The sequence below is a fragment of the Triturus cristatus genome, chromosome 1_1, assembly GCF_964204655.1.
Source record: "Triturus cristatus chromosome 1_1, aTriCri1.1, whole genome shotgun sequence".
Taxonomy (NCBI): Eukaryota; Metazoa; Chordata; class Amphibia; order Caudata; family Salamandridae; genus Triturus; species Triturus cristatus.
Window position 1 is genome coordinate 292605969 of NC_140579.1, and position 25347 is coordinate 292631315.

Below are 25347 nucleotides of genomic sequence, written 5' to 3' on the forward strand. Positions count from 1 at the left end.
GGTGTATGCAACTCTGTACTTCAGGCAGCTGGGTTACATGCACGGCAGACTGTGATGTGCTAATGTACAGGGAGTTGTGTTTGCAGAGACTCATATGTCTGATTTGCATGATGTGGGGTCTTCTGGGTCCTGGATATGTTGTTTGCAGGGGATGGGCAAGTGCACTTGTCATCTGCAGAGTTAGCTTTACCCCTGAGCTATGATTGTGACACAGTGCATATTGTTGTTGTCTGGATGCCCTGCCCCTGTGACAGGAGACAGTGTTGACTGACTTTCCAGGCATGCCAGTGCAATGGCATTTAACTTGCTATGAGTGATCCTGCATTGTGTTCAAGTGTGCACCATGCACCCCATTGTGGCATTGACTATCAGGACATGAGAACATCATAGTGTGTGTTGCTGGCATGCATCACAAGCATGTGAAATGAGTCTCTGCCCATCCCTTCATCCGGACACCTGTACTGAGTCAGTGGCAAGAGATGTTCTGTGTGTATAGTGACATACTCCTACATGTTCACTTGCATGTCCAACTAATGTGTGGGTGGTGCATGTCGGGACATTGGGGTATTAGCATCCAACATGCAACAGACATATGGGTGCAAGTCAAGGAGTGATATGTGTGCCATGGTTGATGTTGAGAATGACAAGTGACTTATTCTAAACAGTGTTGGCACTTTGAGCAGTGTTCAGCTGATGATGCCAGGGCTTGCCCTGTGATGTGATGTACTCACTGTGGTGTGTGCAGTCAGTGCAGGTGACTGATGTTGTTCTCTTTCTTCCTATTCCTATCCAGATACATCCACGGCCACAGGAGGGGACAGCTCCATGGACCAGGAGGAGCCACAGAGCCTGACAGGGACAGAAGGAGAGGAGTCGGGGGGGACCCAGTGGCACGGAGGGCGAGTGGAGCCACACCGAGTAGTCGTCAGCACCATCCACCCCAGCTGAGGGCCACAGCAGCTCTGAGGATGACTCCCTTGTGGAGGCGGGTGTCAGCAGCCACCAAACCCTAGCTAGTGAGGCTGTCCCTGCCACCGCCCCCACCACCACCATCACCACCCTCCCATCGGCTCCCATCACAGAGGTCTGTGGAGGCTCCCGTGTTCGGTCTCCTTTGTGCCAGGCACCGCACCCCCTGCACCTGTGTCCTCTGCTGCCCTGAGTGAGGAGTCTGTGGACTTACTTAGACAGATCCATGTAGGGCAGACATCGATGCTGAGTGTCCTCCATGCACACACCACTCTGTTGAAGCTACTGGTGTCGTTCATGGAGGGCATTTCATCGGGCATGTCTGCCCTACAGAGGACCAATCAGTCTGTGGCCTCCTCCCTGACGGCAGCAGTGTCCCTCCTCCAACAGTCCCGCACCCCTCCTAACACTGCACCACCCACGATTCCTAGCAGTCTACCTGTCCCAAGCACACACACCCCTGCACATACTCACAAAGCCACAGACACGGGCAGCACACAAACACCCAAACCAAGGGCTAGACGTGCACACAAGCAAGCACAGGGGACTGATACCACACTCACAGGGGCTGGTTTGCAGAAACACACACAGTCATCCACAACCACTCCGCAGTCCTCTGAAACCTCTCCCTCCCAGCCCCCTTCCCTTGCCTCACCTGCAACCCCATCTCCACAGAAGTTCTTCCTCTGTGGCCTTGGCCTCTTCCCCACCGACCCAGCAGATCCAGATTACAAGGGGAAGAGGAAGTCCCCACACACAGAGGGGAGTGCCCCTCACACCCGGTCACCCTCCCCCAGGCACAGTCAGCCTGAGGCCCCCACCCTCAAGTCCCCCCGGAGCCGGAAGTGCAAGACCCCACCGCCGCCACGCAGCTCCAAGGCAAAATCTCCGTCCTCCATCCCCCAGGCCACCACTCCAGAGGTCCCCCATCACACCCTGCCCCGGGTTCCCACACCCACAGATACACCATCCCCAAAATGCTGAGGCCCTCCCCCCTACCACTTGCTCCTCCACACCCGGTCAGACAGTTAGTGCCACTGATGTGGGGACCGTGTCCCCCCCCCCTGTCCTGCCGACCTCACCTGCACCCCATTCTGCTCACATGGATTTAGGCACTGCAGTGGAGTCCACGATCACCCCATCTGATTTGGGCACTGCAGTGGGGACCCAATCCACTCCATCTGACCTGCCCACTGAAGTTGTGCCAGCACCCACCCCATCCTACTTGTGCCCCACAGTTGTGACTGCCCCCACTACTTCAATCAACTCCACTGCAGTTGCCAGTGACTCTCCTGCATCCACCACCCCTTCACTGCCTCCTTCTGCTGCGCCCTGATCCTGTCCCTGCGGTACCTGGCCTGCCCCCATGTATGCCCCTCCGATGTCCCCTGTCCTTCCCAGTGCAGGCAAGCAACGTGTGACAGTCGTCACTCTAGTTCACTCCTTGTCATTGGATAATGGACTGGCCATTGGCCTTTTGTTTGAACGGACGTTTACATTTTCATATGCTGAATAAAGCTTTTTTCTTTATCCTTGTGAACTTGATTTAGCTGTACATTATGTTGATAATGTTTAGCATGCCCTTGCACCTGTAATGCTGGATTTCCAATGTTGAATACTGAGGTGTTGATGTGAGGTACTCCATGTGGTCCATGAGATATGTATCCAATTCTGGTCGGTATCCATGACATCCTTTGCAGCTAACTGGGTGTGTCATGATCAAAAATTTGTGGATATCTCTGTGAACATTTCATTTGCATGGTCACATCTTTGGCTTGCACACATGCACATAAGATGTGCTTCCCATTGTCTAATTTATCTATTTCCCTGACTTTGGGTGCATCTCCACTGGACCTACAGGTGTGGGCATCATTGGTATAGGAGCAACTGGGTCCTCTGTGCAACTTGCTGTACATTTGTGTTGAGTATACCCAGGCTGTTGTGACCAGAGCCTTCATTGTGTGGTAAGTGATGGCTGACTGACCAAGTGTTCTGCTGACATGAGTGAGATGTGCTGTGACAATGTTTGGCACAGCTGGGCTTCCACAGGAGTTGGGTCCCCTCAGGCTATGTCATGGATGTGTTGTTCTATGACATAGCCTGGGCCCATGGTGTGAGTTGTGTGAGCATGTGTGTGTGTGTCCACATCCCTTTTCATACACAGGCAGTGTTCCCTTGATATGTTACTGTTGTTTATGCTTGCTGAGTGGTACTGTGTTCATCCCTCAACTTTGCCATGGGCTACCAGATGTGTGGGTGCATGACACACTACTGTTAATTGGTGTTTCATCATTGGGATTTTTCAGTTCTGAGTTGTGGTGATGTTGTCAGACGCAGATGGGACACAGTCAGGGGTCCCCAAGGCACTTGTTAGTTCGCAATATCATGTAGTTGTCCCTAGGTGATACCTTTCAGTGATTGAGACATGTGTATGTGTGTGTGACTGCTCCCACTTGTCCGGTTCAGGGCTGCAATGTTTGCAGGTGTCAGCATGTGTGCCTTGTGGTTCTCCTTGGCTTCTGCATTGTCCTGGGACTGTGGGTGGTATTCTGGAGGTTACGTGAGCTTTGACATCATGGCCAGGTACCGCATACTGTGCAGTATGTCTGTCTTTCACCAGGGTTGTGAACTGTCCTTGTGTGATGAGTCTGTGCACCATAGTTCCTCCTAACATTCCTGTGTTTGTCATGGATGCAGGTGCAATGTCACCTGTCCATGTGTGCTTCACAGATGCACATTGTTGCAGTTCAGGGTGTGTGGTGTTGAGGGTGGACTGATGTAAATGTTTGCATGGATGTGCCCCTAGCTCCCGTTTGTCCATGGATGACGGGCCATGCTGAGTGATTTGTATTTGTGTAGATGTGATGTACGTTTGTGTCACAGGACACATGTCTGGATTTCACAGTTTGTAAGACATCTACCTTTGTCATCACAGTGGAGGTGTCATGCATGCTTGTGTCACCCCAATGTCTGGTCCCTGGGGGTAGTGCTGTTGTGTGTCAGTCTCTTGCTGTGTTAGATTGTGTTCATTCCAGCTTGTGTCACATGTGTCTGTTGTGCTCCCTCTCATCTTACAATGCCTGATTGCCCACTAAGGGTGTCCCAATGATGGTTTACTTTTGTATGGCACTGTGTCCACATCTGTGTCACTGTGGTTCAGCTCCCCTCATGTGTTGTGTAGTTGCCTGGGGATACTGAGACACACACACACACACACATGTTGTGTCAGATGTGCAGTGTGAGGTTGACTGTTTGTGCATCTGCATCAGTGCATTGGTATTGCTGTTGTGGGCCATTGTCTGGATGCTGTTTTTGTGATTTTCCCTGCTGTCCCTGTGAGTCATATCACATCATTCTGCACATTCTTCCTGGTTGTTAGGTGCCATTGCTGGCATGTAATGTGAGTTTGTGAGCTGACACATACAGTCTACACAGGTTGTTTTGATTAGTGTGTCTATTTCCGAGATGTGTGTATGCTTTGTGATGGTCACTTCTGCTCTTGTGTCATTGTACACTGTATGCATTGTCAGCCCCCATGTGTGGTGCGTGTCTGCACATGGCCGAGAGTATGTTTTGTTTTCACAGCACTGTTAGCCTCACCACATCTCTGTGGGTATGGGACACAACCACTAGTTTGCTCCAAAAGTGTTTCATGTGTTGGGACCGGGAATCATACATGCTGTTTGGCATTTGCAGCTTTGACCATGATGACACTTACCTTTTGGTCACTGTGATGAGGGGGGGTTTTGACCCCATCACCACAATGCTCGACATTTGCTGCAGTTTGGAACCCCACACTTAACTTTTGTTCTGCACAGTGAGGGGGTGTTATTTTTACATTGACACAGTGCTATAGTGATGCTTGCCTTGTGTAGGCCACACTCACACTGATGGGCAACATAAGCCCTATGAGTGGGGGTGGCAGGGGTGATGGACAACAGGTCCCCTATGAGTGGGGGTGGCAAGGGTGATGGGCAACAGGTCCCCTATGAGTGGGGGTGGCAGGGGTGATGGGCAACAGGTCCCCTATGAGTGGGGGTGGCAGGGGTGATGGGCAACAGGTCCCCTATGAGTGGGGGTGGCAGGGGTGATGGGCAACATAAGCCCTATGAGTGGGGGTGGCAGGGGTGATGGGCAACAGGTCCCCTATGAGTGGGGGTGGCAGGGGTGATGGGCAACATGAGCACTAGGAGTGGGGGTGGCAGGGGTGATGGGCAACATAAGCCCTAGGAGTGGGGTGGCAGTAGTGATGGGCAACAGGTCCCCTATGAGTGGGGGTGGCAGTAGTGATGGGCAACAGGTCCCCTATGAGTGGGGGTGGCAGTAGTGATGGGCAACAGGTCCCCTATGAGTGGGGGTGGCAGGGGTGATGGGCAACAGGTCTCCTGTGAGTGGGGGTGGCAGGGGTGATGGGCAACATAAGCCCTATGAGTGGGGGTGGCAGGGGTGATGGGCAACTGGTCCCATATGAGTGGGGTGGCAGGTGTGATGGGCAACAGGTCCCCTATGAGTGGGGGTGGCAGGGGTGGTGGGCAACAAAAGCCCTATGAGTGGGGGTGGCAGGGGTGATGGGCAACAGGTCCCCTATGAGTGGGGGTGGCAGGGGTGCTGGGCAACATAAGCCCTATGGGTGGGGGTGGCAGGGGTGATGGGCAACAGGTCCCCTATGAGTGGGGTGGCAGGTGTGATGGACAACAGGTCCCCTATGAGTGGGGGTGGCAGGGGTGGTGGGCAACATAAGCCCTATGAGTGGGGGTGGCAGGGGTGATGGGCAAGAGGTCCCCTATGAGTGGGGGTGGCAGGGGTGCTGGGCAACATAAGCCCTATGGGTGGGTGTGGCAGGGGTGATGGACAACAGGTCCCCTATGAGTGGGGGTGGCAGGGGTGATGGGCAACAGGTCCCCTATGAGTGTGGGTGGCATTAGTGATGGTCAACATGAGCCGTAGGGGTGGGGATGGTAGTGGTGCTGGCCATACAACCCCTATGGTGGCCTGTTGTTAGTGGCCAGGATGTGATCCCCTGTGTGTGTGTGCCATTTTGCGGGTATGTGTCGTTTGTTTGTGTGGTAGGTGTCTGACTTACCGTCTGCGCCGTCCGCGTCTGTTCCTGATCCAGTCATAGATGTAGAGTACTGGTATGACCTGCGCGATGGGATTCATGATGTGTTCGTCTCGTACACGCTGCTTGTTGCTCCGTCTCGTACCAATTGCAAGCTGGTCTGTCTCGTAGCCGTGGATTGAGTTGTGGCGCAAATCGTACCTGATATGCTTCTTTTCCGGATGCTGTGACGTGCCGTACGTGGCGACCCGTCCGGCGCGTAGGAAGTACGCATCGTACTTGTCAGGGCGGAAACTGCTATGGATGCTGATTCCGGGCGACTTGGTTCGGCGTTCTGAGGTACGGCTCGGACGGAGAATGAAGCTTGAATTACAGCCTACATGTCGGTCGGGTTTTTGGCAGTTTACACATACGGGATAGTAAAACAAATGTAGGAATTAGGGTTTTTTCCACCACTTCAGACTATACGCCACTCCCATAGCATGCAGATCTATATACAACTCTGCTGAGGAATGCTTTACTACTGAGTATATTCTCACTGCAATACGAACAACAATACCGAAGGAGCTTCCTCTGTAACATGGGAAACAAAACCATTATAGTTTCTCCCCTATCTACACTGGAAGCAAACACCAAAGCTATCATTCCCAACTTGCATACTCTACAGCTTTGTTGGGTACAGTGGGCTGCTTCTTTAAATGCAAGAATGTAAAATTCTCCAAACCTACTGAACGGATTTACACCAAATCACAAAACGCACACTTTCTGGGTAAAGATCTAGCTTTCTGCAAAGTTTGGCAATTCTGGGTACCGTTATCTAATTTTCTTCTATGGAAATTGCATAAAACAAGGTAAAATACCCATCTGCGTTTTACCAATACTAATAGAGACTAAAGTTGCCAAGATAGACCTTTTGATAATAATTTGTCTTTTTCACTCAACCACACGTCTCGTCTCTTCCTGGGTTTTTGCAGGTTATATCAACTGTCGCTCTTCTAATAATAATCTCGTAATAAACAAGAGAGGTGCCCCGTCAAAAGGGGTTATAAATACTGTTAAACTACAGTGACATTAGCAAATGATGGCAGTAATAAACTTGGTGCAAGTAGTCCTCCTTCTATTATTACAGAGAGAGGTACATGATCTCTTGGCGTAACTTTTATGGTTAATACACCTCCTGACTCCATTAAAAGATGGCGTCAGTAAAAGATGCAGCAAGTAGTCTTTTCTCTACCCCATGATAAACAAAATAAAGGACGGACTACCACAACTGATTAAAACATGACGCTGTAACACAACGCCAGTCAAATCGGAGCTGAGATTGATCCCATGAAAATAGGTAGGAGGGAGGCTTCGGGCATTAATGACTAAACCTATGATGGGTTAGAAAATATAACTTCATTGAATTATATACGGATATTGGATTCACTACGCTAACATGGCATACTTAATCCATACTGCTGCGCAATATATCGCAGGTGATAATAAACTCTAGCACCAAACTCTGTCACATGGGGTAAGTGATTATGCTCGGGTCTATCGCGGTGAGCTGGCCCTTACAGAAAAGGTCCGCTTACTTAAAGAATAAGGTTATGTAACACATGCCGAGCCACCTCAAACAGCCTGGATGGAAAACGCTATGTAATATTTGTGGCCTACAGATCACTGAATACAATTATTTGAGATACAAGTCTATCCTCACGCTGACAAGCTTTAGGACTGCACCCGCTGGTCCCAGGACAATCAGCATAAAGTATATAATATGCTAAGATTAAAAATGCCCAATAATCGCTCCACCGTAATAATGAATATAGCATGAACAATGTACTTAATTGGAATCGATGGGCTTACAGATATACATACAATAGTCTTTCAATAATGATTCAGGAAATGAAGAGATTAATCTGTGTAAAGTTAGAAGGTATGCCCGGCCTGATATGCTTTGTCACATGTCAACTACTTTCCTTCTGACTGCATGATGTACTAATTGGAGCACTTATCAACAAGACTAGTAATAAGTAATATCTCAAAAACAGGCTTCAATGTATGCAATGTACTAAGCACCTACACCAACTGAGCCCTTGACTAAGCCTCACTCACAACCCACCAGATTTAAGACACACATGGTAATGTATAACGACCTAGAAAGAGACCTCCGTTAAATCACCTTCTTCCCTTTTTTCACTGTTAATCTCACCTTGACTTTTTTCACCAAGATTATGACCATATCTCTGCGGGAGACTTAACGACTAACGTTTTTGCACCCGCAGTTGGGTCGTCATGTTAACTTTGCGCAAAGTAGGAGATATCTTTACTCACTTCTTTCTTTCCTCACTTCCACTTTTGGTGATAGCTATGCACTAAAACAGAATTGAGAATTAAGATTGTTTTCTGTTTGTTTATCTTCTTTGATTGATACAGCGTTGAGAAAGCCCCAGGTTCAATAGCCTTTGGGGGTGAAACACGTGTTGGCTGTTCTTGGATATGGATCCAATATTCTGATAATAAAAGTGGAGCTATGAACATACTTGCATGAGTAAGACTGATTACTAATAAGAAAACACTCCAGGGCTCTGTTAAACTGAGCTTTTATATGAGGCTTAAACACTCATCTTAATTAGGGATGAACGCACCCAAGTACATCAACACACCCATCATTGGTTCAGAACCAGTTACAAATTACCTAATTTTCAGATCTGAATAAATCAGAAGTGATATGAAGTTGCTGGAGCAGGGTTTTCTATTTAAACTCAAACTTCAGTTTATGTTTTATTTGTCATAATTAAAATTACTAAGAACTAATTATTAAATATTAATTGTTGTCGAGTGTTTTGACTAATCAACCTTACTAATGAAAGAATTATACTTGGGGATGCAATTGTGTGGCTTAATTAATACGTGAACTAAGTTGGTGGGCAAATTAATTAAATATGTGTGGCTAAAGTGCTATTTGTTATGTGTTTGCGCTTTAAAATAATATGCTTTAATGCTTCTTTATGTCGCAAATGGCTAGATAATTACATACACATAAGGGTATTAGTGTGAATTAACACTGTATAATTAATACGATGTAGTAACATTGTTTTGTGTTTCTTTTAATTAAGATTGTCCATTTTGGCCTATTGAAAAATGGCCGACACGTACAGCCTGCATTTGAGTAGATGAAATACGAAGAGAGGCCTCGCTGAATATGGTTGAAAACATGACCTCGGCCTCTGTCTGAAGCTAAAAGTTATGAAAGGACAGCAGCTCTGGGCTCATCGCCAGATATCCTTGGAAGAGAACAATTGTCACAATGAACATTTTGATAAACTTGCGGTGGCTTCACTATAATTCCGGAGAAGAGCATCCATGAATGTTGCGGATTTAGTTTGTGCTTCCTTTTTCCGTGTTTTTATTTTTGAGATATTCGAGAGCGGAGATTTTTCTAAATGTTGCGAGCCAACATCCTTTCCTGCTCGCTCTGCTCAGCGGACGCTTGGAGCTTGTTTGTAACTTTTAATGTGCAAATTTTAGTATAAATATTGTTAGACTAGAGAGGGTCTAAGGCCACTTCTTCCTGAACTTATGCTCAAGAGGATCGATGCTGATTGAGAGGACGGCGACTCGGGAGACTTTACTGAGAGACCTGTCCTGACCTAAATACGACATTTAGCTAGAATAGGTAATTATGAGAATAATGATTTTACAATTGAATAACTTTTCATTTGAACTAATTTAAATAAAATAACTTTTGTTTGAATTCCAGTGTCGGGTGGTTATTTCTTTGTCATTTATTGAGATCTCAAATGTGTTCTTATTGTTTAAATCATGACTCGAGACAAATCAATTAGGTTGCATTGACCTCAGTTTAGATGCAGATTGATTTAGGAGTTCTCTCATATATTCAGTGTGAATAGAGTAATAGAATGAATATTGGTGTGATGGGCCCCAGCGTATGATGAGTGTATGTGCGTATGACTGTAAAATTACTCTATCCGTGGAAGTAGGGAGAATTTATAAGTTCTGATCTGCAGCAGTTTCCTGGTAGCAGTATGATGGTTTTGATTATTGTCTTGATCTGATAGATTGCTTGTACATAGGCTTTCGGATTTATTGGTTTATTGATTGATGTTGATACATGTACTAATACTAAATGTTGGAGTCATCGTATTGAGTTATATGTAGTGTGTACGGTTTCTGGAACGTAGGGAGCTGGTGACGGTTCCGTAGTAGGGCAGAGGGAAGTGTGTGCTGCTCTCGGGAAAGACGGGATTGTTGGCCCTGTACGTATGCAGGGAAAAGCGTGTGACAATTGAAGTTGTGCGTCGCATTGTCTGGGTTCGGAATCAGTGACATCGCCGTGTGTTACTACTAGAGATATATTCTTTTGTATAAAAGGATTGTGTATGGTAGCAAAGGTTATCTATGAAACTCTGGTCTTAAGTCCCAGGGATCCGTAAGGTTTGCCGTTAAAGCTTACTGCTGGAGAAGTAATTGGTATTCTCTGAGCTTGTTTGAAGGACTGAGCAGAGGTAAGCGCTGCTTGGTTAACGTATGTTATAATTCTGTAGTGGGACAGATTGTTCGCTGTTCTCGGGAAAGGCAGGATTCTGTGTAAATGTGCTACATTTTCTGGTGTGAAAGTGCGTGAATGTATGAGCATTTAGTTGATTGTGAGACTCCTTGGAGCATTCTGGGAGGAAACAGTTAATGGATGCATGTTAGAAGGGCAGAGTAGAGGGATGTGCTACTGTGTCAACGAAAGTAATAATTCCGTAGTGGGGCAGAGGTAAGCGCTGTTCTGGAGAGAAGCGGGATTCTTCTGAGAAAGGTCTTTACTATTCTGTAGTTAGAGAAGCAGACAATGGAGATGTTTATATGTTGTAACTAATAGATTTTGTAGAATCTGAAACAGAGTCTACCAAGAAGGCTTTGTAAAGGAGGGGTAGACGAGTGACGAGAGACAGGAGTAGAAGCGACTGCAGCGACTACTGACGTCAGAAAGACCGCGCTGTGATTGGACAGTGGGTTAGAACGGTGCTCGTGCTGTGATTGGTGCGTTGGTGTGAGCCGCGCAGGGATTGGAAGAAGTACAGGGTGACGTAGACGCTCCGGGATTGGTGCGTTGGTGTGAGTCGCGCTGTTATTGGACAAAAGATCGTACAGTTGCGGAAAGGACTAGAGGGTTGTGGTAAACGCAAAAATATATTACCAAACGGAGGAAAAGAAGAAGAAATCCTTGTTCGGTAAAATTAAAAAGTGGTTCGACAAGGATAAGGACATAATAACTAGAGAAGGTGAATTACTACCTCCGACAAGAACCCCTGCATCCTTCATGGTTGCGAAATATGGGTATCATACCTGTATTTGGTTAGACAATTGGGCTAAGTACACTAAAGAAGATGGTGTTTTAGCATTTTCGGAACATGGTTCATTTAATCTGGCCGTGTTGAGAAATTTACAGGAAAAAATGATGTGTCTAGAGCCTAGACCAAGGCTGACACAGTTCGAGGCGTTGGTAGAATGGGAAGATGAGGTACATGAGCGAGAAAAGCAGAGGAGTGGAGATAATTATAGGTATATTTTTGGGAGGAAATATGATCGTGAAACTCATCATGATCGAATGAGGAGATGGCGAGATGCTAGTATGTCAGAGGGACTGTATCCTATGAGAACTGTTGAAGAGACGGAAGGGAGGAAAGGTACGGAAAAGGTACCTGATGCAGAATTGAGAAGGTATGGGGCTAATGACTATGAGGATGAAGTCTTGGATGACATGATCTATAAGAGACCACCTCCATATAGACCAGAACCAGAAGAGAGAACACCAGTTGCTACTCCCATAAGAGATACTTTGCGAATCGTTAAAACAGAAATTGCGACACCAGATCTGAAAAGTGGTAGCTCTTTCACGGAAAGGGAGAGAGAGAGAGAGCGAGAGAGAGAGAATGCAATCGGAGACGAGAAAACAAGAGAATTAGCAAAAACCACATCTGAATTGACTGAGAAAATTAGAGAATTGACAAAGAATCTAGAAGCAGTTACAGTTCCTGTAACCATAGGTCCGGTTATGCCTATTTTTGATAAGCAAAGAATGGGTGAAAATGGTTTGACGGTTCCCTATGTAGGAAATGGTTTGGTTGGTTCTTCGAGAGAGTCAGGAATGAGGACGGGAGAGAATCATTTCAGACAGCTGAGACATGACACATGTAGTGGAGGGTCAAATGTACAGCCTAATTCAGGATTGAATACTGGTTGTTTAGGAGGATCAATTTTGAAACCACAGAAGATGGCAGAGCAAGTGGGTACAGTGAAAAGGTCTACAGAAATAACGGCTGAGGATTTGAATGATTGGTTGAAAGTTCTACAAAAGAAGGATAAAGATTCTCAGGCAATTGATGTAGCCAGGTTGCACATAGAATTGGAGGAACTTATAGCAGGAACAATTCCTACAGAAATGTTGAAAAATCATCATGACGGAGAATTGTTATTCATGTGCAAGAGTATCACCTGGAGGGCTAAGAGTACACATGATAGGTTAAAAGGTATAGCGAGTGAAATGGGAGTTGACATGGATAAGGTGAAAGCTTTGCAGAAGCCTTACCGAGTAGATTTTTCTGATAAAGATATCGAGAATCTAAATGATGTTGGCAGAACAGGGCAGATTAAGGAAATGATTTCCTTATTGCGAAAATGGGGTGATGTGGAAAAGTGGAAGGATAGGTGGTATAAGAAAAGAGAAGATTCAGTGGACAGGACTTACTCAGCATTTCCCATGAGAGAAAAGGAAAAGACAGTGGATGCTTATCCTATGAGGGAGATTCCTGGAGGAGGATATGTACATGTCCCATGGACTAGACAGGATATTTTGTCATTTACGAATGATTTCCCTCGACTGAGGGAAAAGCCCGTCGAGTGGTATAGGCAGGTAGATAGGTTTGTGAAATTGTCAAAAGTGCTGTGGATTGACCTGAATAGTCTGTTTGATATAATTGTTCCAGCAGACTTGTGGGCAGAGTGTAAAATAGTTGTAGATTGGCCTGCTAAAGAATACCCGAGAGATCAGAGAACAGGAGCTCCAGACCCGGAGGTAATGAAGAAATACGAGCAGGTTATTGTGTTCCTGAAAAATAAGGTACCCCCTAAGGAGACAGACTGGGTTAAGATAGATTGAACACATCAGGAAGCAAAAGAATCAGTTCATGCTTTCTATGAAAGGTTGATACTGGCTTTTAAACAGTTCAGTGGAGATGAACACCTGGGTGATAAGGATTTGAGTCATTTTGTATACAGATTTGTATATGGCTTGAGACCTGAAATCAGTGAAATGATTCGTGAGCACACAGTTGATTGGCAGAGTAAGAAGATTGATGAGATCTTGAGACATGCGAAGTACTTCAGTGATGAAATTGAGGCAAAGCAAAGAAAGCTGAAGGAGAAAGCAATGTGGGCACAGGTGAAAGTTGCAGAAAGACAAGAAGCACAGCTGGTGGAACAAGCAAATAATCCAGGAAATAGGCCTAGATATGGTACAGGAAAAGGTAAGGGGAATTTAGAAGAGGCCAAGAAGAAATTCCCATGTCACAACTGTGGACAATTGGGGCATTGGAGATCCGAGTGTACGAATCCACCATTAGTGAGTAATGAGAATAAATCTTTGAATCAGCAGGTGCAGAACGAGGGGTGTAATCATCAGCAGCAACAGCAGAAGGTTGTCAAGCAGCAGAATCAAGAGCCAAAACCGCCCTTGCCACAGAATAGAGGGTCCCAGAAATATAACCAGGACTCAGGATTCTACAATGATGAGCAGGTAAACAAACCGAGACATACTAATCCAGTACAACAGTACTGGTTAAAGAATGAGGGGAGTGAGTCTGAAGGGGACTACTGACGGTGCCGAAGAGAGGAGGAAGAGTGCATACTTGGAGCAACTCTAGAAATAGACCAGGCAGGACCATTTGTAGATGGGAAAATAAATGGGGAAAGTGTTACTTTTTAGTAGACACAGGAGCGACGAGATCAACTGTCAGGTCAGCAGATATAAGAAATCTTCCTCTCTCGGACGAAGCAATCCAAGTGGTTGGTGTAGCTAATACACAGATTAAGACTCATCTTACTGAACCAGTAAGGGTAAGAATAGGGAAATTTTCAAATATGCACAGGTTTGTGGTCTGTGACACTAGTCCAGTGAACTTGTTAGGTAGGGACTTATTGTGTAAAATGAATTGCACAATTTTTTGTACTCCGGATGGAATAGCTTTTGAGACACCAGATGAGGATGTTTTGTACAGGATGACTCTAGATAATAGAGACAGTGAGATTGTTGGAACTTATGCTGTGTTTAATCCAGATGATTTGCCTCAAGAGTTGAGAAACACAGTAAAAGAAGCAGTTTGGGATTTTACTGGAGAAGATGTGGGATTGATGAATAATGTAGATCCAGTAAAGATTACAGTGAAAGAGGGAATCACTTATCCTAATATCCCACAATACAGACTGACACCAGAGATAATTGAAGGAATAACACCTATAATTGATAAGATGATACAGCAGGGTGTTTTGAGAGAGTTACTGAGTAGCCCATGTAATTCACCGATAATGGGGCTGAAGAAAACTAATGGGAAGTTCAGGATTGTACAGGATTTGAGAAAAGTTAACAAAATTGTGGTATCATGCTGTCCCATTGTGCCAAATCCATCAGTGATTTTGTATCAGATTCCTCATGATGCTGAATGGTACACGGTAATTGATTTGTGCCATGCTTTCTTTTCAATTCCATTGCATCATGACAGCCAGCCGATTTTTGCATTTCGGTTTGGACAGCGTATTTTGGCATGGTGCCGAATCCCACAGGGGTATACAGAGAGTCCTTCAATATTCAATCAGTTGCTGAAAAAGTCTTTAGAGAGTCTGATTATGCCTGAAAGCTCAGTACTAGTACAGTATATTGATGACCTACTTGTGGCATCAAAGACACATGAAGCTTGTGAAGTAGATACCATAGCTTTACTGAATCATCTGGCAGATGGAGGGTTAAAGGTATCCCCAGCCAAATTGCAATTTTGCAAGGAAGAGGTACATTATCTTGGACACAATAATGAAAAAGGTCTGAGGAAAGTGACCAATGACAGGATCAAAATTATCAGAGGAATGAGAGCCCCACTGACCCAGAGAGAAGTAAGAATGTTTCTGGGAATGGTGGGTTACTGTTGTCAGTGGATAAGTAATTTTTCCCTGATAGCAAAGCCACTGATTAAATTGACCAAAAGTGAGGTAAAAGACCCCTTGGAACTGAATGCAGAACAAATGGCAGCATTTGAAGAATTAAAGAGCAGATTATGTGAAGCTCCTGCTCTGGGAATGCCAGACTATGAGAAGGAGTTTGAACTGTACTGTAGTGAGAGAAATGGATGTGCACTTTCAGTGTTAATCCAGAAACATGGACGTCTGAGAAGGCCAATTGCGTACTGCTCTTCAACACTTGACCCAGTAGCTGTGGGTTTACCAGGTTGCCTGAAAGCAGTAGCTGCTACATGCAGAAGCTTGGAACAGAGTGAGGGCATAATAATGGGATATCCTGTAAGGGTATTCGTACCTCATGATGTGGCAATTCTTTTGACGAGAAGCAGAACTCAATATATGTCACATAGTCGGCGGACTAAATATGAGAAAATCATTCTGGGAGCATCAAATGTGACTCTTGAGAGATGTGTGAATGTGAATCCAGCGACACTGTTGCCAGATGCTGAAAATGTGAGTGTGAGAGATGATGTTGATCATGATTGTTTGGATGTGCTTGATTATTGCACAAAACCGAGACCAGACATAAGAGATCTGCCACTGCCTGAGAGTGATCATGTCCTGTTTGTGGATGGATCATGTTTGAGAACAGAAGAAGGTGTGCTGAGTGCAGCATATGCGGTGTGTAAAGTCTCAGAAGTTATGGAGGCTTCATCTTTGAAGGGAGTTAAATCTGCTCAAGTGGCTGAATTGATAGCATTGACAAAAGCTTGCAAGATTGGGAAGAATATGAGAGTGACTGTGATGACTGATAGTCAATACGGATTTGGAGTTGTTCACGACTTTGGCCAGCTTTGGCTACAGAGAGGTTTCCTGACCTCGAGTGGAACTCCTATAAAGAATGCTGAAGTGATTGGGAAATTTCTTGAGGCGATACAGCTGCCTAAAGAACTAGCAGTTGTAAAATGTGCTGCTCATGGACAGGGAAATGATTTTGTTACTCTTGGTAATCGGTTCGCAAATAACATAGCACAGTATTGTGCAAAGAACGATAATTCGATTAACAAGGGAAGAGAGAAGGAAATGTCTTTTTGTTCTGTGATGTTTACTAATGTCCTGGAAACATGGGATGAGGTGAAACAGTTGCAGGATGAAGCAGGAGAAGAGGAAATGAGAGATTGGATCAAAGCAGGTTGTGCTCCAAGAGAAAAAGATCATGTTTGGTTCTATAGGGATGGAAGACCAGTTATGCCAAATTCCATGTTGTCAACAATGGCAAGAATGTATCATGGCCAGGGACACCTGGGGAGGGATGCTATGATTAGGTCCTTTAAACAAACCTGGTACAATGCAAAATTCAGGCTGATTGCAGAGAGCATCTGTCAAAGATGTTTGATTTGTCAGCAATTCAATACTGGAAAGAAAACAGTGGTGAGCCTAGGAACAATAGGCAGAGAAGGAGGTCCTTTTACCAGAATGCAAATAGATTTCATTGAAATGCCCCAAGTCAATAGATTGAGGTATGTTCTAGTGGTAGTCTGTTTGTTTTCAAGGTGGGTGGAAGCATATCCAACTAGGAGAAATGATGGAATAACAGTGGCTAAGTTGCTGTTAAGAGAGTTGATTCCTAGGTACGGGTTCCCAGTGACAATTGAGTCAGACAGAGGGGGACACTTCTACAATGAACTCATGAGTTTAATTTGTGAGGCATTGAGCATACAGCAGAAGCTACATTGTGCATACAGGCCAGCGGCTTCTGGCGTTGTTGAACAGATGAATGGCACAATAAAAAACAGAATTGGAAAGATGTGCTTAGCCACTGGAATGAAATGGCCTGATGTCTTGCCTCTAGTGCTAATGACTATTAGGTCTACTCCAGATAGAACTACAGGGTTGAGTCCACATGAAATATTGATGGGACGTGCTATGAGACATGCATTCGTGCCTGTCAACAAGTTGATGACTATAACTGATGACATGATTTTGGATTACTGTAAAGGCCTGGCTGACGCAGTTCATTCTGTGTTTCACCAGGTTGGAGAAGACGCCACCACACTTGAAAAGAAGCAAGCCCATGATCTGAGTCCAGGGGACTGGGTAAGAATAAAAGTGCACAGAAGAAGAAATTGCTTGGTTCCAAGGTGGGGAAGGCCAAGACAAGTCATTCTGACTACAACGACTGCTGTGAAGTGTGCAGGAGTGAAGAACTGGGTTCATGCGAGTCATACTCTGAGAGTTCCAAATCCAAAGGATGGGACTGGGAAAGAGTACTTTGAAGAGTCAGATTCCAGTGATGATGCAGACACTGAAACAGTGAGAAGAAAAAAGAATCCTGAAAGGGGGGAAAGAGAGTCAGAAAGAGAGTCAGGTGATTCTTTTTTCTTACCAAAAGAGGCTTCAAGAGGAACATTGAGAACCTCGGAGGAGAGTTCAGATTCTGGAAAGGTGCCTGAAGTATCAACGAGCAGTGAAAAAGAAAAAGAGAAAGAAAGAAGAGAAAAGAGTAATTCCGCAGAAACTACACCTGAGTCAGATGAAGAGATTGGGGATCCACCTGAGATTACTTCTAGAGAAGTAGGGTCAGAAGAAGATAGAGAGGGACAGATTGCGGAAGATCCCCGAGGAGGTGTAGGGAACATTCATGATAAGTTAGGTGAAGGGACAAGTAGACAGCAATAAGATTGCGTGTCGGAGACCCGAGGAGGGACAGTAGCAGGGAAATCTCAATTGGTGGAAAAGAAGACTGTGAGAAAAGAGAAAATCGTTGATGAACAAGAGGCAAATGAGACAGAATCGGATGAAAGTGAGAATGAGATACCAGCGGGTCGAGTTCTGAGAAAGAGAACTTGGATCGGAGAAAGAAACAATAGAGAAGTGAAACAGAAAAGAAGTGTAAAGGGAGATCTTTGGCCTAACAAGATAAAGAGGCTGAGATATCGACTGACACGAGTGAATTTATCGAAAGCTGAACAGGTGAACGAGGTGTCGAGTCAGAATCAAGCAAAAGAAGAAGAACGAAAAGAACCAAAAGAATCAGAGGAGATCAAAAGAATCAGAAAACCCCACCAGAAGTTCAGGTCACCGGAATGGACATATGTGGCACTGTCTGAAGAAGAAGAAGAGGCAGAAAGTCGAGGAAATCCAGAGGGGACCTTACGGCGAGTGGTTGAGGAAGAGGAAACTGTTGGAATCCTGAAAGTTATCTTGACTGACATTGGAGAGGGGTCAGATGCTCAGGATATTGAGGATTTGATACAATTTGATGTTGCTGAAGAAGAAGTGAAAAGTGATGAAAATCCAAATTGAGTGAATTAGAGGAGTCACTTGGATAAGAGTGAAGAAGAAGAAAACTAAAAATTGACTAGAGATTCAGTAGTGGAGTAGTAGAGGCTAAGTCAAAATACACTGCCAAAGTAATAAGATGGCTAACACAGAAAATAATCAAAGTAGATGTACCTTCTTGAAAAGATGGTGTAGAATGTGCTGCTGCTGTACAGGACTATTAATGCTATTATGGAGTGTACTTGCTTTATTAGTTACTTTTAGGGTTACAATAGACACTTTTGGAATACATACTGAGAATATGACTAACATAGGGAAGAATTCACAGAAAGTAGTGCCAACTAGAATTAGCAATATATACATACATAAGGATAGATCAATTAATGATTTTTCTAGCAATGTTTGTACAAAATTGTTGTATGAATACGTAAAGACAATGGAAGTAAGGGATTGCTACGTCTGTATGCAATTGCCTGCATCCGTTTCAGAGGGAGTTACTTATCATCATCTTCCAGCTACGTATGGGATTTCATGTAGTGTGTTGAGTAGTATTTTTTATTTGTTAGGGAAAATAGATTATGAAATGTCTAATAAGGATAACATTTTTGGGCAATTGCCTATGAATAAACTGAATCCTGCTAAAGAAGCTAACATTTTTGGTGAGATTTTTATTGAAACAGAAGAATTAACATTAGATTATATTTTTAGAAACAATTTAACCTGTAGTTTGAAAGAAGAAGAAAAAGCTTTCCTAGACATGGTAGAGAAAAGGAGAGTGAGCATGCATGAAAAGGCAGGAGGATATAAGATGAGTGAGACAGTGTGGGACCTTGAGATGGGAAAGGAGTTGAAAAATGGGGCCAGTCCAACTTTGGCTTTAGATGCACCACAGAAGGGCAAATTATGCATTACTAGAAGGAAATCCCAATATGATAGTCATTTTGTTGGGATTAGTGAGTGTCATGATACATATTTTATTGCAACAGGATGGGGATTCAAGGGAGGAGAAGATCCAGTTTTCCCGGGAGTGTATTATATTTGTGGGAATAAGGTTTATTACAGGTTGCCTGACCATTGGTATGGCACATGTTATGTTGGCCTGGTCTTTCCAAAGATTTTTCATATGGATAGAATAGAAGATGCAGAACAGATTAATCTACTAACACGCTTTAAAAGAGAAACTTGGTCAGAAATTGTAGGAGATATTTTTGGAGCTTTGATTCCAGCAGTGGGAATTTCATTAAATGCATATGGAATTCGGAAACTGTCAACAGTGGTGGATCGCTTATCGACAAGCACCGCTGGAGGGTTTCTGTTGGTAAACACGGAGATGGTTGCCTTACGCGCCATGTCTATGCAAAATCGACTTGCCCTTGATATTCTATTGGCCAAAGAGGGTGGAGTCTGTGGAATGCTGAAAGTTCAACATTGTTGCACTTACATTCCTGACGAAAGCAAAGATCTGAAGGTCTATATCAAAAATATTACTGATTTGCATGAAGAATTAGTACCACTGGAAGCTGAAAGTATCTGGACTAAAATGGCTAATAAGATGATTGCTGTTAAGAATTTTATTGCTAAGATAGGTAGTACCATTTTTGGTAAAATATTATTCCCTTTAACTTGTGTGATTTTGCTTTATTGATTCTTAGATTAGGGTGTTTATGTTGCAGATACAGGAAGAGTAAAAAGAAAATAATGAGAGAAAATACTGAAAAGAGACAAAAGAGGTCAAAAAGAGACCCACAAGAAATGTAATTAGAAGAATTTAGAGAGAGCATGTATTTGGAAACTAAAAGGGATGATGAGAAAGAAACTGGTGTGTAGTATAAATGTAAAAAGACATTTGAACTTCTCCTAAGAAAAGGGGACAAAAATTTTGGGTTGGATTTTTGTGGTGATGATATATCACCAAAGGGGGGATTGCTGGAGCAGGGTTTTCTATTTAAACTCAAACTTCAGTTTATGTTTTATTTGTCATAATTAAAATTACTAAGAACTAATTATTAAATATTAATTGTTGTCGAGTGTTTTGACTAATCAACCTTACTAATGAAAGAATTACACTTGGGGATGCAATTCTGTGGCTTAATTAATACGTGAACTAAGTTGGTGGGCAAATTAATTAAATATGTGTGGCTAAAGTGCTATTTGTTATGTGTTTGCGCTTTAAAATAATATGCTTTAATGCTTCTTTATGTCGCAAATGGCTAGATAATTACATACACATAAGGGTCTTAGTGGGAATTAACACTGTATAATTAATACGATGTAGTAACATTGTTTTGTGTTTCTTTTAAATTAAGATTGTCCATTTTGGCCTATTGAAAAATGGCCGACATTTAAAGCCTGCATTTGAGTAGATGAAATACGAAGAGAGGCCTCGCTGAATATGGTTGAAAACATGACCTCGGCCTCTGTCTGAAGCTAAAAGTTATGAAAGGACAGCAGCCCTGGGCTCATCGCCAGATATCCTTGGAAGAGAACAATTGTCACAATGAACATTTTGATAAACTTGCGGTGGCTTCACTATAATTCCGGAGAAGAGCATCCATGAATGTTGTGGATTTAGTTTGTGCTTTCTTTTTCCGTGTTTTTAGTTTTGAGATATTCGAGAGCGGAGATTTTTCTAAATGTTGCGAGCCAACATCCTTTCCTGCTCGCTCTGCTCAGCGGACGCTTGGAGCTTGTTTGTAACTTTTAATGTGTAAATTTTAGTATAAATATTTTTAGACTAGAGAGGGTCTAAGGCCACTTCTTCCTGAACTTATGCTCAAGAGGATCGATGCTGATTGAGAGGACGGCGACTCGGGAGACTTTACTGAGAGACCTGTCCTGACCTAACTACGACATTTAGGTAGAATAGGTCATTATGAGAATAATGATTTTACAATTGAATAACTTTTCATTTGAACTAATTTAGATAAAATAACTTTTGTTTGAATTCCAGTGTCGGGTGGTTATTTCTTTGTCATTTATTGAGATCTCAAATGTGTTCTTATTGTTTAAATCATGACTCGAGACAAATCAATTAGGTTGCATTGACCTCAGTTTAGATGCAGATTGATTTAGGAGTTCTCTCATATATTCAGTGTGAATAGAGTAATAGAATGAATATTGGTGTGATGGGCCCCAGCGTATGATGAGTGTATGTGCGTATGACTGTAAAATTACTCTATCCGCGGAAGTAGGGAGAATTTATAAGTTCTGATCTGCAGCAAAGTCACCTCTATCAACTGTGCAGTTCCATTAATATACATATTCTTCTTGACCAACAGAGACCTCTCTTGTTAAAACTGAGGTCATAGTCCTGTTCAAACCTCAAAACATAACCTATGGTTAGCTCTTCTGTTCCGAAGTTAAAACTGTAATTGCACATCACTCTTGCATTGGAAACATAAATAACTTAGAATCAAAAGATGTTCTTTTTATCAAAGGATGCTTTCTGAGCATGCTCTGAAAATATTATCAGAGCATGCTCTGCTTCAGAAGCATTGGCAGAAGTCCCAAGACTTCCACAACTGCAATGGTCTTGCATGACAACCAAGTACTTTGAGTTTAGAAGGATGCTGCAAGCACAGAATAAATCAACTTCTGAGTCACTTTCCATTCTAATTCTGTTAAACCATTAATATTTTAAACACACATTAGCGTATTTGTAATGCACCTTGCATAAAACACACCGTACTTGGTTAACACAACAGTACAACTTGTTACTTTTTAATGTGGTGTGCATAGTATCAAGTTGTTAGGTGTTAATACTTTAATAGCTTCACCATGCTAACATGTTGATAATTTCACCATATCATTACCTTTTCCACCTAGTCCTTGGTAAAACGCATCAATGTATTTTATTGCAGAATGACCCAAAAGTCAGCGGTGCACTGCAATTAGGGAGCTTGTGGGTCATTAGAGCAAGATGGGAAATGTAATATCCTTGCCAGGATTACAAACCTCTAAAGAATTGTCATGAGTATTTGTAAAACACATTATTTGACTACATGATACTCAACAATTTCTCATTACTGACAGAGGGTCTCAATTCACATCCAGATATTGGTCTCCTTTGTGTAAAGGATTAGATATGGAAGTTCATCTCTCTGCCATTTATCAACCTCAGAATGATGGGCGGACAAACAGAAAGACTGAATCAATGGGTTGAACAGTATCTATGATGTCTTGTCTTACAACAAGATAACGATTGGAGTAAGACATGGTTAGCAGAGTTAACTTACAATAATACCGAGCATTCACTTTCTGGAATGCTAGAATTCAAAATGTCTTTCCCTCTATTTGTACTGAGCACAAAACAAGTCAATAACACTAGATATTGTACCTCACTCAGCATATGGGACTAAGCACCAGCAGCAAGAGTAGTTAAGGTCAATGAGCAAAACTAGAGTTTTTGGCTAGCTCTAACTTCAATCATTCCTGACGGTTTGGTCGTTTTCATCTTTTTTATTATTATTAGGGTGAGGTGTTCTTATGTTGCTGTTGATAAACAGCCAAGCTTTTCCTTCTTTTCTGCCAACAGCTATATTGCAGATTTAATGGTTCTTTGATAATTCTCTATACATGGATAGTCAGGCCACAGCATCTCTAAAGACTAGATTTACTGTATCATGTTTTTCCTAAAGTAACAATTTAATACTTATTTCATTGAAGGATACTGTCATGAATAGACTTATGTTATGTATTTGTTTAAATGAAAAACTCTCTGCTCAGATATCAGTCAAAACATCACACGAAATGCAGATGGTGAACCTTATCCAGCTGACCCTGCCTGACAAATGGTGTCCTTTAGATATCCTTAGGCGATAAACTGTCCTCCTAGAAGGCTTTGTATCATCTGCTCAAGCAGACCGAAGAATGTGTTAATGTTAATGTTAGACACATTTATAGAGCGCTACTGCTACCCGAAGGCGTCCTGGCGCTATGTAAAGTCCTGCTATTGAAGTGTAAAAGAAAAGAAGTAGGGCCGGAGTTAAACATTAAACAGCCAGGTTTTCAGGGCCTTCCTAAAGGCCAGAAGATTGGTCATACTTCTGAGATGGAAAGGTAGACCGTCCATGCCTTGGCTGCGCCCACCACAAAGCTTCTACCACCCCAACTGACTTTTTTTTTTTTTACAGAGGGCACTATCACCACTTAGGCTTTTACATATTTCCCTATCATTTAATTAACTCACTTAATTTCAGTGTTTCTGGTGAACTCATTTTAAAGTCCAAGCTGGTGAGACGCCTAAAATGGGCATGCAATATTTCAGGTTCTCTGAACTTTGTCTCGGTTAAGGTCTTTAGGCACATATGTGTGTCAGGAATCCTTGGTATACCCTATGCTTATTTGATATACAACTTACTATACATCACCAGGTATTGCATAGCACAATACTTCCTTGTGCCAGCTTCCATATCATCCCTCATTTAAATCCATCGGAGGCCAATAATGGGGGGTTTGAACCACTTTGCAACCTACTACATAAAATAAATAAATGAACTGTCCTGAGACCCTACTCACATCTCTCTTGAGATGGCACCATAAAACTCTCCGTTACCCTGCTTGGTTGTCCAATGAAAGCAACACAGAATTGAAGGAGAGTTTAAAGTACGGAAGTCTGTATGTATGTTGGAGAAGGAGGAGAGGCAGGGGTTTTGTTAATTATTACTTTTAAGATGAGAGAAAGAGCTCAGAGCAGTATGTGGGTACCATCAACATGTAATGGGGCTATACGCTAAAATGGATGGTTATACACAAAAAAGAAAATTAAATCGTTGTAGCCAATTATTTCCTGAAAGTGAGATTTCCTCAAGAGCAGAGAGTATCAGTATGCTATGCAAGGGATATTATGAAAACACACTTTTTTGTGACAGAGCTGTGTCTTTTGTTATTTGCAGATATGATATCAAAGTTCTGAGCAATGCATAAAACATTGGGTGTTCAAGAAGGGTTCAGGCAGGAAGCTGGTTGTGCAAGAGTGGTTGAAAGGACAGTAAGTTCACCTTACAAATGTTTGATGGCCTAAATCATCAGGACATAGTGGGAAAGAGAGAACTTGGGACTGGTGCTGGTTTTGAATCTAAACAAGCACAGGCAGGAGAAAATTGCAGTTAATTTGGGGGGCAGAAATTGAACGCAATTATGAGAAAGTTGGAGAGAATTGTAAGGGAAGAGAATAAAATAGAAATTGTTAAGGTTGTGGAAAATAACATGACAGTGAAATGAAGAATGGAAATGTAGCAATTGGCAGAAACGATGTAGGACAAGACATAAAATCATGCTGTTTCTTATAGCTGGCCTGAAAACGTTTTATGCTGGAAATACATTATCTCCAAATTGTAGATGCCCAAGCTGCTGCAGCAGCTCCAGCAGCAGCAAACAAAAGTCCAAAAGCAACAGTGTTCATTGAATTTACTACTCACCCTTTAAGACAACTGAAACTCCCTTCTGAACCAAATTTGCTATCTGGATCACCCCTCTCTCCAACAGGCACATTACCTACCCCATTTTCTGGTTCCCCTGGATTTCCCCAATCTTTCCCTAAAAGTAAAGATAAAGAGTTAGGTGAGAAGAAAGCTGTGGCATTGTGGTATGTAACCTACAGCACCACAATAGCTTACAGAAGTAAAGAGCAGAATCACAATGTGATGTGTGTTGTTTGTCCAGTTGGCTTGCATATCCTGCATATGATGTTATAGGAGAAAGAGAGAGCGGGAGTGTGTTCACGTGGCTGTGGGACAAACGAGTACAACAGCAAGCACTTTGAACAAGTTAGATCAAAACCTAGATTAAAACAGTACCTACATTTGGCATGCACA

The 25347-nt window shown here is 43.2% G+C and overlaps 1 pseudogene; it reads right to left on the reverse strand.

The window, feature by feature from the left end:
* The window catches only part of LOC146870138 (uncharacterized), a 623247-nt pseudogene that overhangs the window by 569342 nt on the left and 28558 nt on the right, over positions 1-25347 (reverse strand).